The following is a 13,883-nucleotide window of genomic DNA, read 5'->3' on the forward strand; positions in this document are numbered from 1 at the left end:
AGCCTGTCATCTACATAGAACAGACACAGCTGCTGGTGCTGCAAGAAAATTCTGTTACAGGTGCAAAATGGACATTTTCTTCACAAATATTTTTGTCATTAATTTAGCATAAAAATATATGAAATCTTAAGACAGTAGAATAATCATTTCATCTTATGAACAAGAAGACAAATCATAATTCACTTCAGGTTTTGACTTTGTTATTTTTGGCAGCTGAAAAGCTAGCAAATTCTGTACAGTGCTGAGAGGTGCATGTGACTGGTTTTGAGAAAAGTAATTTGCAAAGTTGATCCTTCACTTCAGTCTTCCACGAGGGAGATAATGATGGGAGTCCTCACAAGATGCCTTGAAAGTATCAGGGAATGAAGGCCACCCACTCCAGCAACCTTGCTTGCTTACTCCTCAGTCAGTTATGGTTAAGCACAGTCTCCAGACTAGACATAGCTAAAAACGAGTTAATTTTTTTATTTTACAGAAGAACATGTTGCTTAGGAAATACATGCAACTGTGAAATTTCATCAGTAAGCATTAGTTTGATAATACTAAGAAAAACTATCTGAAATACAATTTAAGGAAATAAATTTAAATAAGAATAAAATTAATGTAAATTAAAAACCTTAGAGAAAAAGGGTAAAAGTCCTCACTTGACCCACTGTAGTATCATGCGATGCCCCTCTACCCCATCCCAAGCACTTCCACAGGAGACAGATGGGAACCTGGACAGTGCAACTTGACTGGGAATATGGAAGGTACAAAGAGAGCTTTGCTACGTGCTTCCTTTCAAAAATCCTCTCCCTGGGAGGAAGCAGCCTTCTCATCCTTATCCAGCAGATCATCCTGAACCTCATTTAACAAAGGACTTGAATCTATGAATCTATGAATCTATGACTTGACCATTGCTCCCTGCCCTGATCTAGCGTAGACAGACCGTACTCTACTTTCTCTTGTTCTCCCGACTCCCCTGAAACTATTTCTCTTCCTCAAATTTGCACGGGTTCCTTTCTCCCCATCATTTTGCTCTTCCCCCTCATGTCTCATCTGTAATTTGAGGGGTCCTGATAGAGGGGGTTTGCTGGCACCTTGCAAAGGGGTGCCTTGCTGTCCCCCACCTTTCTGCCTTTTCCCACTCTTCTCCCTCTCCAAAGGATCCCACGGGCTAATTGGAGGGGGTAGAGAATTGGAAACTACTAAATACCAGTTGGAAGGAGAATCAAAGTGCAAAATGTAACTAAGCTGGGAAAACAAGCTGTTTCCTATCCTAGAAATCTTCAACAACAAATACATGACATAAATGCCAAGCATTTGTACTGATCTGTCAATGCAGGCGCAGCATTGTATGACTGAAAAAATAGTAAAACTAATACTTGCAAGCCTCTTACATTTAAGAAAAGAGGGAAGATTTGAAATTACAAAATCACCTATATACCTGTGAGTCTGGTCTCTTTGTGTGCATGACTTCAGTGAGGGTTTCAAATGAAAGAAAAATCAGATTCCACTATAAATGGGCAGTGGGTTAAACTGCAAAGTGAGACTATGGTACTAATCACATATTTTAAAAGATAACTGTTTCCTAAAGTGTAGAAGAACTAGTCTTTCTGGATTTCAGTAAGGAATTTAGCATGATGCCACCTAAACAATATTTCTGAGAGCTGATCTCAGGAAAACAAAGTTTCCATTTTGCAGTTACTTGTCAAAGCAAACTGCAGTTCAAAACCAGAGTTCCTATAGAACAAACAAATTCCAGCATGGAAGCTTGATGCTGTCCTTATGTTGAAAAGTTGTAGACTTCATGCAATTTGCAACAAAGAAATACTTAACACTGCTAGGATAGGATAAAAATCTGCTGTGTTCAGAATTCAGCAATGTTCTGCAGCTCATGTGTTTAATGACACATTATAGACTGGATGGACAGCTCTTCATATTCTCCTCTCTTACAAATAGAATATATCTAATAATTTCTCAGATTCATTAGGATTCAAGGAACAGAAAAAAGGAAAGAACAGAACCTGTACTCTTTTACTTCTGCAATGATGACATGAGTAAAGCTCTAATTTTCTGAGAAAAGTTATTTTAAAGTTTTGAGAATAGAGCACTAGATAATTCACCATTTTTATTCTGAGACTATTATGTTTATCCTTTGGTTTTAGTGGAGTTGGCATGCTCATAAATCCCACCTTCCTCTGGCTGTTATTTCTGTCTGGTAAATTATTTTTTTATTCACAAGGCAATAAAAGGTCACTGGGAAGAGGAATGTAATATTCACTCTCATAAAATAAAGTTAAAGAGTATTTAGCATTTATATCTTTCCAGGGTGGTAAACAAAATATGGTTTATTTGACTCAATGAAGACCTATGATACTGAAAGAAATAAATCTAATGACTTGTTTTAACAGAGTAAGATAAATCTTTCAAGACAAATCTCAAATCTTCAATAATGCCATGTTGTTCCTGTGGAAGTCCACTACACAATTATACATAGGTGCCCATAGAAAGAGCAGCAGTTTGACTCTTACCTGCCAGAATTATTTACGGAAGCACAAGCCGATTTCTTAACCACTTCTGGAAGTATAGCACACTTCAAAGTTACTAGTCTATTAAATTATAAAAGCAAAACATTGCTTAATAAAGTTTAGTATTAAATTTGATAATAAAATTGCAGGAATAACAGAGATTTTTCATTTTTCGTCAAGCTTTATTTTGACTAAGGGCTGGTTCCTGAGGTGTATTTTTCGAGAACCGAAGCAAATTAATTCCTTTTGAAAGGAAAATTTAATTCTGCTTAGTAGGAAAATTTAGTTCTGCTTAGAATACTTGGTTTGAAAAAACAATATATCAGCTAACCAACTAAATGTACCTAAGTGTATACCACAGCCAGAATAATCCAGAATTTTGTAGAACAAAATTGTATGTGAAAACACAGTGAAAGAATGCATAATAAAGTATGCTTTTCATTTTGCAACTACAATTTCCACTTTAATTTTCTTTTTTTATGTGATTTCTTCATATTCACATTCTTTTAATGCAACCTGGAAGAATGGGAGTTCTGTCAGAGAATCATACTGGCCCCAGAGAGTTCCTCAGCAAGGAGAATTTCATATTCACAGCCCAGATTTTTCCTAGTTGAGCACATGTATTAATTGCAAACTCTTCTGTGGACATCTAACACAGAAAAAAAAGAGCAAATTATTCTGCCAATGGAGTGTTGAAACAAGCTTTTCGCTCAGCCTCAGGATTTAGAAAGGAGAGTGAAGTTAAACATCTTTCTGCATCTGCCCTATGGTTTCTATCCACTTTTCCCCATCTTAGAATCATAGAATCACAGAATGGTTTGGGTTGGAAAGGACCTCAAAGATCACCTAGTTCCAACTCCCCTGCCATGGTCAGGGACACCCTCCACTACACCAGGTTGCCCAAAGCCTCATCCAACCTGGCCTTGAACACCTCCAGGGATGGGACATCTACAACTTCTCTGGGCAACCTGCTCCAGTGCCTCACCACCCTCTGAGTGAAAAATTTCTTCCTTATATCCAATCTAAATCTCCCCTCTTTAAGTTTAAATCCATTGCCCCTTGTCCTAACACTACTCTGATCAGTCTCAGCCTATTCAGTCCATGCTCTTTGCAAACCTCAGTTCACTTCATTAATCTACATTTTGTGTAAGCAACAGCAGTGGAAACACTCATTTCTCAAAAACTTACATTTGCTGTCAAGCTGATGCCCCACCATGGAAAGGAACTATTGCAGGGGAAATCCTTCTCAGTGGCAACAGCATTGAACAGCATAAGATCAGTCATTTAGTTGGGTGGCGGGGAGGGGATGTTATTTGCTCAGTGCACAGGAGTTGTGCAGCCACTCAGCGTGCCCCATTAAAGTAGAATTTTCACAGAAAGTGTTGCTGGTGTCCTTAAAAAAATCATCTTGCAGAGTTAAAATTTAATCAACTATTGTTTTTGAAGCTTTGCTCGAAATAACTGGCCCATGTGGACACATGGTAAACCTTTACATTTCAAGTTCTTACTGAAGGATTACAGTCAAAAATATAAGCTTTTTAAATTTTGGGCAACAATTTTTTTATTCCTATTATTGTTCTCAGAAGTAACTGAAATATTTTTATTGAAAAGGGAGGAAAGAAGGAAGGAAAGCAGAGAGATACAAATGGGATAGAGAAAGGGAGGAAGGAAGGAAGGAAGGAAGGAAGGAAGGAAGGAAGGAAGGAAGGAAGGAAGGAAGGAAGGAAGGAAGGAAGGAAGGAAGGAAGGAAGGAAGGAGGGAAGGAAGGAGGGAAGGAAGGAAGGAAGGAAGGAAGGAAGGAACGAAGGAAGGAAGGAAGGAAGGAAGGAAAGAAGGAAGGAAGGAAGGAAGGAAGGAAGGAAGGAAGGAAGGAAGGAAGGAAGGAAGGAGGGAAGGAAGGAAGGAAGGAAGGAAGGAAGGAAGGAGGGAAGGAAGGAAGGAAGGAAGGAAGGAAGGAAGGAAGGAAGGAAGGAAGGAAGGAAGGACGGAAGGAAGGAAGGAAGGAAGGAGGGAAGGAAGGAGGGAAGGAAGGAAGGAAGGAAGGAAGGAAGGAAGGAAGGAAGGAAGGAAGGAAGGAAGGAAGGAGGGAAGGAAGGAGGGAAGGAAGGAAGGAAGGAAGGAAGGAAGGAAGGAAGGAAGGAAGGAAGGAAGGAAGGAAGGAAAAGAAAGAAAGAAAGAAAGAAAGGGTTTTGCAGGAAATTATTACATATGCAATTTATATCTGACAAAGAACTGGAGTTTCACAAGCAATTGAAACCAGATGTTCATACTGATGAGAAAGAACCTGAAGTACAGTTACTATCATTAGCTTTGCCTAAATGATTCATGTTTTCAATCAAAGGCTCTTAACAATTTCAGTTCTGAAAGACGGGAAAATGGAAAAGGAAAAGAACATATCCTGTTACCTAAAGCTACGAATCTAAACAAAACTGGGTTTTCCCTTACTGCTTAGTTTCCAGTATTCCCACTGGAGTTAGGGAAAGCTTCAGGCACTCAGCACCTCCTGTAACTCAGTTTTTTGTTTAAGTGCCTAAGTTCAAGCAGAAGACTATGCTGTTGGTTTTTTCCAGTAAATCAGCCTTAATCCTTTCAAAGTTTTTCTCTCAGTTAGTGTGATTCACCAGACATATCTGCTTGGTAAAGAGACTGATAGAATCTACAGACCCACGCTGTACTTCCAGTGCTCTGGTAACCACTGAAAACAAGACCTTCAGAGGTCCTCTACTCCATTCCCTGCCTCAAGGCAGCAACACCTACACCTAGGCCACCTCCGACAGATGAACTTGCTGCTTTATGCTAATGGCATCTTAAAGGAAAGTGGGGAAATTGTCCCAATAAACAAACAGGAAATAAGAAAAGTGCTTACTCTTTTGCACAGTAGTTTTGATAATTAAGTTATTTATGTTGACTACCATTTCTCCACTATTCCATTAAATAGATACTAGAATTATTTTCAAGAGAAATACAAGCAGGATTTGGCCAAATCTGAAGAAGTCCAATCATATGTACACACATTTGAAATCTAAAAACTAATTCTTCCCTTGTTCAGCTGCCCAATTGTGGTTTCAAATAACCCTCCTCCACTTACATCAGGATCTAAACATCTTAATCTTGCAGAAGAAAAAGCTTCCCCTAATTTGCCTGTTTGAAAACCACATCTCCACTAAGCATTTAGTTTTTGGTTGTTACTCTTTTTTGGTAAAGGACCAACCTGATGTGGTACTGGAAACTGCCCAAATGCAGTTGTATCTGGTAGAAAGATATTTTCAGAACAGGGTCTCTAAGAGTGATCAAGGCTTGATGGAACTTTTTCTTCCGTTCTATCCCAGTATTGAAAATCAAATATAATCGCTATTTATCCTTCCACCTTCACAGCTCCCTGCCTTGGGCTTCTCAAGTGGCACCATGTAACTTCATAACTCCCATAAATCAGGTAATCCTGTGTATTCAGTCCTAGAGGTGCCACGAACTCATTTTTTAACCCAACAAGATTTATTAGGTGGTGATTTTTCATGCCTTCTGGCACCCCAAGACAGCAGATATTTATATTTTTCTTCCCAACTTATTCTCTAACATTTCAAAGCAATGACTGTATATCACAGTTTGTGTTCCAAAAGCATCACCTCGTGACGAACTCTCTACACATTGATACGCACAGATCTAAGATTCTGCCACTTTTTTCCACAGCTGACTATCCTGCAGGCTTTTACAATGAGAGAATGGATGTATCTGGAATGGTGTGTTTTGCACTGTCGTTTCGAAAGACCTTGTGATGTACTGGTATAATGGATCTCTCCACCTTGGTGTTTGTAGAAACCGGCAAGCTATAGGTGGTATATTGTGCTCTGAATGACAATCTGTCATCAAATCTCGTCACCAAATTTTCAAGAGGCTATTAAGGAAATAAAGAAATTATCTGTAAATAGATTACCACAGGGAGTTTCTCTCTTAATACTAAAGTGTCCTAATACTCCAATGATTGGAGATTAAATGATTGTCATCTTTGTCAGGAAAACACTAAACCTATTGTAAGAATCAGTAATACTACAGTTTTATAGGAGTAGGACTGTTCAGATGAACTTTTCTATTGACATACTGAAATGGTGAGTGTTGAGGGTTTCCTGAAAAGCTAAGTATCCAACGGAAAAGAAGCAGTAGGAAAACTGCATGTTTGAGCCAGGCTTAAATTACTTACTCTGGAACAAAGCCCGTGCTGCAAAGCCTGGCAAAGAAAGCAAACACACTGGAGCAGTGAAACACAAAATGGCCTAGTCTAAACTTTTTTATATTATTGTCAGTAAAGTCATATGATTTTTATGTTAACACATCTAATAACTGATTGTGTGTTCTGGCTTCTGATGTATTTGGTTTCCTGATCTCTGGGCTGTTTTGGTTACACCACTAAGGAGCTGGTGAGTGTGGAGCTAACTGCAGTCATCCACATCCCATTGCATTCGCAGAGCCACTAATTGTCAGCTCAACGGTCTGCAAAGATAGCTCTCCTCATTATAAACATTAGAATGGAATACAAATATTATTAGATGTCATCAATATGAAGTTGGTAATAGTAGAATGTTATTAATATCTGGAGTGTATTATTTTATGCTTCACCCTGTCAGTGTTTTGTTTCCAGAAGTTTCTAACTGTGAGGCATTTTACAGTTTAAACATTCCTTGATGACATTTATCTGTAATCCTACCATTGTCTCTGGGAAGGCTATTGTAGTACTACATGTAACATTACCTAAAATCATGTAAGTATGCGTTGGTTATAAATACTTGTATATTCAAAGCTCCTGAATAATGTGAAGCAAAGCCCCACCCAAGCCTCTCACTATACAATATTTGAGAAGTAAGGCCTAGAAGCAAATAAAACACAGAAAACAACCCCGTATTTTAAATGCAGTCCCACTAAAGCATGACAATCAGTGCCTGAGAGTTCATTAAAGGTGCAGAGGCTGCTTTGATCTGCATTTTATTTGAATAGTAAAGGTGGAGTTGCTACAATTAGGGTTGGGGTTGGGGCTATGATTATAAAAGAAGAAGCTGAAGTGAAAGCTGATGCTTGGAGTTAAAAAAAAAAAAACAGTTTATGTTTTGTGCTCTTGTCAGTGGAGGTCTCCCAAACTGTTTTCAAGTTCAGGGTTAGGACTGAGTTGGAATCAGGGTTACAGAAACGTGCCAATTTTATGGCTTGATGTCCAAATCAATTGCAGTAGAGCAACAAGCATATGATTTGTTAATATTTCTGTTCCCATTAACTGTGCCTGGATAATGATTAGCTCTAGTAAGGGCTCTGATTAGATTTACAAAATGTAGAAGATGAATTATTACTTTTACTACATGATCCTGAAAGAACAAGGACTCAGAACGAGGACTTGGGCCAAAGAGAAGAGTACTTTTTTCACCCTTTGCTGCTATTAGCTCTAAAGCTGCAGTTTGATTAGCGCCACAGACATCAGGAACTGACTTTTTTAGTATTATTATTACTGCATGGAACTTAATACCTGAAGAAATAGGATGACAATGAATGTGAAATGAAAACAGTTATGTTTGATTTTGGCCAGGAGAGAGGTGTCTAAACTACTATTAAGGATTATTGTTAACATCAGGACAAAGGCTGGCAAAAAGGATCACAGAGAGCAGTGGCTGAAGTGCTCAGTTTATTTACCTATCTCACCAAACCCATAAGTTAGCCAGTGAAGTCACCTCAGCTACAACGATCCAGCAGTCATTTTTATAGTTGGAAAAGAGTGTTTATGGTAGACATGAGGACCTCCAGGTCCAGGTGCTGGACCTCTGTCCTCATGTGAACTAACTCTACTTGGCCGCTTTTATCTGTCTTGGAACAGAATAGAAATTATTTCACAGTTCTCTCATTGGTTATCAACTAGACCTGTGCACAGTATCAATATCAATGTCAAGCAACTTATCTAATAGTTCACACAAAACTGAAGTCCTCTTTTGCGTAAAAATAAAATCCACACCCAGCCTCAATCAGATTTGGTCTTCACGTAGCCCAACACGGCCATGAGCCGTCCACTGTCTTTTCAGCCTTATGCCTAATCATAAACTTAAGGAGGCATCTATGGCTGAGGCTCCTTTGCAGACCTTCCTGGAAGGGTCCCTTCAAGGCCACTGGTAGCATGGTCTCCAAATTCACCTGGAGTCCAGACAGTTTAAACAGCAGCCTGTTTACTCTTGGTACAGAATGAATTAGTGACTAACGGTAAAAAAATCTACAGAAACGAGGAAGCATGCCAGACTTGTATACTCTACATGGCCAAATAAACTAAGCTCCAACTCCTTTCCATTACCAACCTACATCCAACTCTATCTTTAACATTACATTATGACAAAAAGCCATACCAAACAAGCACATAAAGTGTAAGACCCTGTGGGTCCCAGCCCTCATCCTCACTGTAGGAGATAAGCAGAATCCAAACATTAAGCAAATATAACAAACCTTAACACTACCCACAACCCTATAGATACTGCTATACAAGTAGTGCTCACCTAGCTCTTAAACCAACAAGGACAAGGTCTTGGAGGATCAAGGAATAAAACCATCAACTCAGTTCTTGGTCTCAATCTCAACCTTAATTCAACCTATAACCTTGAATCTAATCCTTCTTGTCCCTTTTCCATTCCAGTTTTGTCTTAGGCTTGTATGGCATAGAAATTTGAACAGAAAGTCTATCACTTCAGGCTTTCCCATCCACAGCAACAGATCAAGAAGAAATTATTCATTAATCTTATGTCATAAATCAATTTCAATTCAATTGTCACAGAAAGCCCCAATACTTGAGCAAGTTCTTGGCTTGGTTAAACTAATATCAATAAATCAATGTATTGCACATGCTGAATTTTGAAGAGTAAAAGCAAACTTTTGTCCCTGGGATTTTAATGAAGGGTAAAGTAAGTCAATAACATACATAGAAATAAAGTGTTCTGTTTCAAAAGTCTAAGACACTCTTCAACCAACATTTATTCTTCTGAATGTTCGGTAGGTTTTGGAATCTTCTAGGAGGAATTCTTTTGAGAAATACTAGATCTAGAGAAAAAAGGTAACTATATTGGCTCTCAGAAATGTGAACATACTAAAGTTAGCACCCTGGAAAGCAACAAAACTCACACAACCTATAAACTGGAAAGATATTGGAGAGAAGTCATGGAACACTTAGCAGGATTGCCTGAACCAGAAAACTGCAGTGAGAATTTATGATTTAAAGATTTACAGTTCAGTTTGAAGGAATTTTAACCATGTAGAGTGCTCCCTCTTGAAGCCACAGCAACTGACAATATCTCTCAAGAGAGGGACAGCCCATATTTTATGTCCATCAGTTCAAAACTTCCTTCCTAATAATGTTTTTTAAGTATACATATATGAAATGGGAAGAAAGAGTCTTGGGAAATACCTGTACAAAAAAAAAGTCAGGTAGGATTTGTATGGTGCATACTTATTTTACATGTATTTATGGAGGTGTAATTTAATAGATGATACTGGAGAATGTAATATAGATTATGCTAATAGGTTATGGATTATGCTAACAGAGTGAGTGCTTGAAAACGCTGTAGAATAGGATAGAAAATACCTTCTTCTTTAAAAAAATTTTGTCTATAGCAAACACAATTGTTTACTCAATTAATGGTTTAAAAAAGAATTTAAAAGAGCTTGCCTTATAGTTTCCAGTACGAGTAACAATAAAAAAATCTCAAAAGCCGACAAAGCATGTTTGGGTTCAGCCCTGCCACCTATCTTGATGAAGAACTATGTGCCTTAAGAGCACCTTAAGGCCCTCTCAAGACGTTAATCTAAACAGTTTTTTTTTAAAAAAAAGGAGACTATGCAATCATGCAAAACCAAATGCATAACTGCATGTAGGCATCAGCCTTGCAGCCTCAACACCAAAAGCCCAGGTGGAATTTCAGCAGTGGTGACGCACTCCAGCTCAGGCGGTGGCTCGCTGTGGCTCCGCTGCGGGCTGGGGAGGAACGGACCCCACTTTGTGCAGCCGGAGGTGCTGAAGCTGTAGCTCACCCTGCTAACGAGGTTGCTAGGGTTACCGAAGGGTTTCCAAGTGTGGAGATTCAGGACTATAACAGAGAAGCTTTGCTTCACTAAACAAAAATAAAACAAAACACAAAAAAAGAAATAGAGAGAGATGATTAAATACTAGAGGATTGCTGCAGAAATAAATAAAACTGGATAAAAACATTAACAACTACAATTACAGGCAAAATGCCAGAGCTGGCAAAATTATTGCTAAATCCTGAATTACCTGCTGATTTAAAAAGTGTTTTATAAACATAGGGGGAATTTGTGGCATTGTGGCACAACACAATTACATTAACATTTCTGTCTCTTTTATACCCTTTACCACTCTGATGGTATGCTCACATTTATCCCAGCTATACTACTTGAAGACAGATGTGTCTTGTTCCTGGAAGCCCCAGCTTCAGCCACCAATGCTGGTTCAGCACAACTTCTCCTGCATTTGACCATGACAGGTCTCATCCAGGAGTATTTTAACTGGGCTACAGGTTAATTCAATGTTTGAGTATAAGACACTGTTTGAATCAGGACAGCTGCTGTGTGTTGTCCCTTTTTGGCACAGCAGGTCTGTGTGCGATAGGGTAACCAGGGCTGAACATCAGAGCACAGGCATGAAGCCGTGCTGCTGAGTTGTGCAAGAGCGTGACTAATTTTATTACATACATTTGTATCCAAGTTCAGAATTGAGTCCCTGTCATAAATACAGCCTTAAAATATGAGTTCAGAAACTACCAGTGGTTGCTGTGAAATGCAGTAACACTTCAGAAGCCTCCTAAAATTTTGAGAAAATTCCATCAATTGGAGTCTTAAAACTGCTTGTGTTTTTCATCACTCTGGGTTTTTTTTTTCCTTAATTTTCTGTTTCTATTTTACAGTCTATAGTTAAGCAAATCCTCTTGCTCTTGCCTTTTTTAATTTATTGTTTTACATGGAAGCACATATGTTTTTATGATACCCTTGCAAAATCTTATGTGATCAGCATAAGGTCAGGAAGAGGTGACTTAGGTAATAAAAGAATTTGAGAAAAAACTTGTCTTAAAAGTAATGTTCCATCATTTATATAATTATTTGCTATACAGTATTATACTAAGAAATTACTTTGAACCACAATGTTTACCCTTTTTTTTTTGAGGAATTGCTTTTTGTATCTTAAGTCCAAACATCTCAGGCCTAATAATTTCTGCAAAATATTGTTCTCCACTGTAGTCTGTTTCTTTGGCTGTGACACTTAGGTTGGGCACTTCTGCATTAGCATTCTCAGGCATTGCAGTTACTCAGAATATCATAGAAATCTGTTTCTATTCTAGACCATTTCTTTTTGAAGCTGCCAGTTTTGAAGATTACTATAGGGTAAGTCCTGAACAAGGAAAGGATGTTTGGGTGTATTTATTCTATAAACACCCAGTAGAAAATTGAAATTAATAAAGCAAATATAAGAATGAAAAAGAATAATTAGTAACTCTAAAAGGGCAGTTTACCTAGTGAAAAAAAATAATTTTCTGGACTTAGCTATTTAGGCATGCATCTTTATTTATTGTGAAGGTTTTCAAGCAGTATAATCAAACTAGATAATGTTGGTTCATTATCTTCGAGTTCAGTCCACATTGTGAAGAGTCTCACAAAGAAGCAAGAATGTTCATTGTGGCTAATTCTGCTTTTGCCAGTTTATACTGGTGAATCTGCAGTGATTTTAGGAGACGAGGAAAGGTGACACTGGCAGGAGGCTCACGACATTTCTGTTTGTAGGCGCCTAATTCAGGTAATCTGCCTATTATCCTCAGTAGTGATTGGTTTGAATACAAAGATCCCTTCCTCTGGAGTGATGAGGCTTGTTTCCTCTGGGCACTTACAAAAGATTTGGCCTTTAATGGTTATTTAGGAACCTAAGTCTCCATTTCTGTATTTCTTAATGTTTGGCTTTCTCATAGGAGGAACCATGAACATCCTAGGCTTCTGGAGGTTGCACTCATATCAGTAAAATTTCTGAGTCTGTCTCTCTCTTCCTTTGGAAATGTTCTTTAAGTCCTTGTGTGCAATGGGGATTGCAGGAGCTGATTCCTCCCTTGTTCTAGGGAACGTCTGATGCCTCTACAGCCTCTGTTTGGCAGTAATCAGGGGGACCAAAATAAAAGAGAAAAGGTGGAGAATCTGCCCTAGGTATTGATAGGACCCCCTTTTTTTTTTTTTTAAACGGTGTGTTAACCCTCACATAAAAAGCATGACACCAGCTCTGGTTCCACCTTGTACTTACCTGGTCTTGTTCCTGAATACCAATTGTCAGATGTACAGGAGAGGTGCAGAGAAGCCTGATGTACAACGTGAACAGAGGAAAGCACGATGCAAGGGCACCTTCTTCTCCCGCCGCCCTTTTCAGGAGATTTTAAGCCTCTTTTTCTTCTTTGCTCTTTCCATACCTCCAACTGAAAGAGAATTAGACTGGAAGAGAGCAGACAGGAGACAAAATACTGCATGTGCTGCACCAAAATCCCATGGCGGCAGACTTTTTAGGTCACAGACAGGTTTGGGATTTCATTGAGATATAAAGCTGAAGAAGGAGCTGACAAAGATGAGAAAAATCTCTCTGCAAATGTAGAAAAACAAACAAACAAACAAAAAAATGTAGCCAGATAAATTGCTGTTTGTACAAATAGTGTGAAAGTCTATCTTCAAAATATTCAACATATACATGGATTTATTCAGAATTTCTCTGTCTTTCTATCCGTCACAAGTTTCTTGCAACTTTGTATAGCTAGACCAGATAACTGAATTTTAAAAACTATGTTAAGTGTTTAGCAGTTACAAATGGATATAATAATGCTCAGAAATTCAGTAGTATAATTATGACATGATTCTGGAGTTCTCAGGAAATTAAGGGGATTAAATGTCTCTCTTAAGGTTTACAATATGATGTGAATCTGTAAATCAAAAAGGCTACCTGCAATTCAGCTGCCGAAAAATATATATATTTAAAATGTACACAAAGCTTTTGATCCAAATGAAAAACATGAAGAAAAAAGTTGTCATGTTAAAAATTGAGGGTACATTGAGGCTGACTTTTTGGATTTTGTATGTTTAAGAGAAGTTTAGAGGCAACTAAAAGGATTTTTCCACCTTATCTAAACTAAATGAGAGGACAAAGGGAGGACTGTCCAGAGTACAAACTATGACCTATGAGATTAAAAAGAAGTCTCTTTGTTGCAATTTTATCATCACTTGTAAGTGACAAAGTGCCAAAAGACAGGTTTGTGGCAGCAGCAATATATTTTCTTCAGGGCAGGAAAATCATCAACAAGGTGTCTGTATATGTGTAGCACTGC

General features: G+C 38.3%; 1 long non-coding RNA gene across 1 annotated transcript in view; it reads right to left on the minus strand.

Annotated features, from left to right (window-relative positions):
• Nucleotides 1-13,000, minus strand: part of LOC147528434 (uncharacterized) — a 32,051-nt gene extending 19,051 nt beyond the window's left edge. Inside the window, exon 1 of the long non-coding RNA XR_015222273.1 lies at nucleotides 12,818-13,000. This is a non-coding gene — a long non-coding RNA (uncharacterized LOC147528434). The remainder of the gene's footprint in view (nucleotides 1-12,817) is intronic.
• Nucleotides 13,001-13,883: the final 883 nt, after the last annotated feature.

The sequence above is a fragment of the Tauraco erythrolophus genome, chromosome 7 (genome assembly GCF_009769465.1).
Source record: "Tauraco erythrolophus isolate bTauEry1 chromosome 7, bTauEry1.pri, whole genome shotgun sequence".
Classification (NCBI taxonomy): domain Eukaryota; kingdom Metazoa; phylum Chordata; class Aves; order Musophagiformes; family Musophagidae; genus Tauraco; species Tauraco erythrolophus.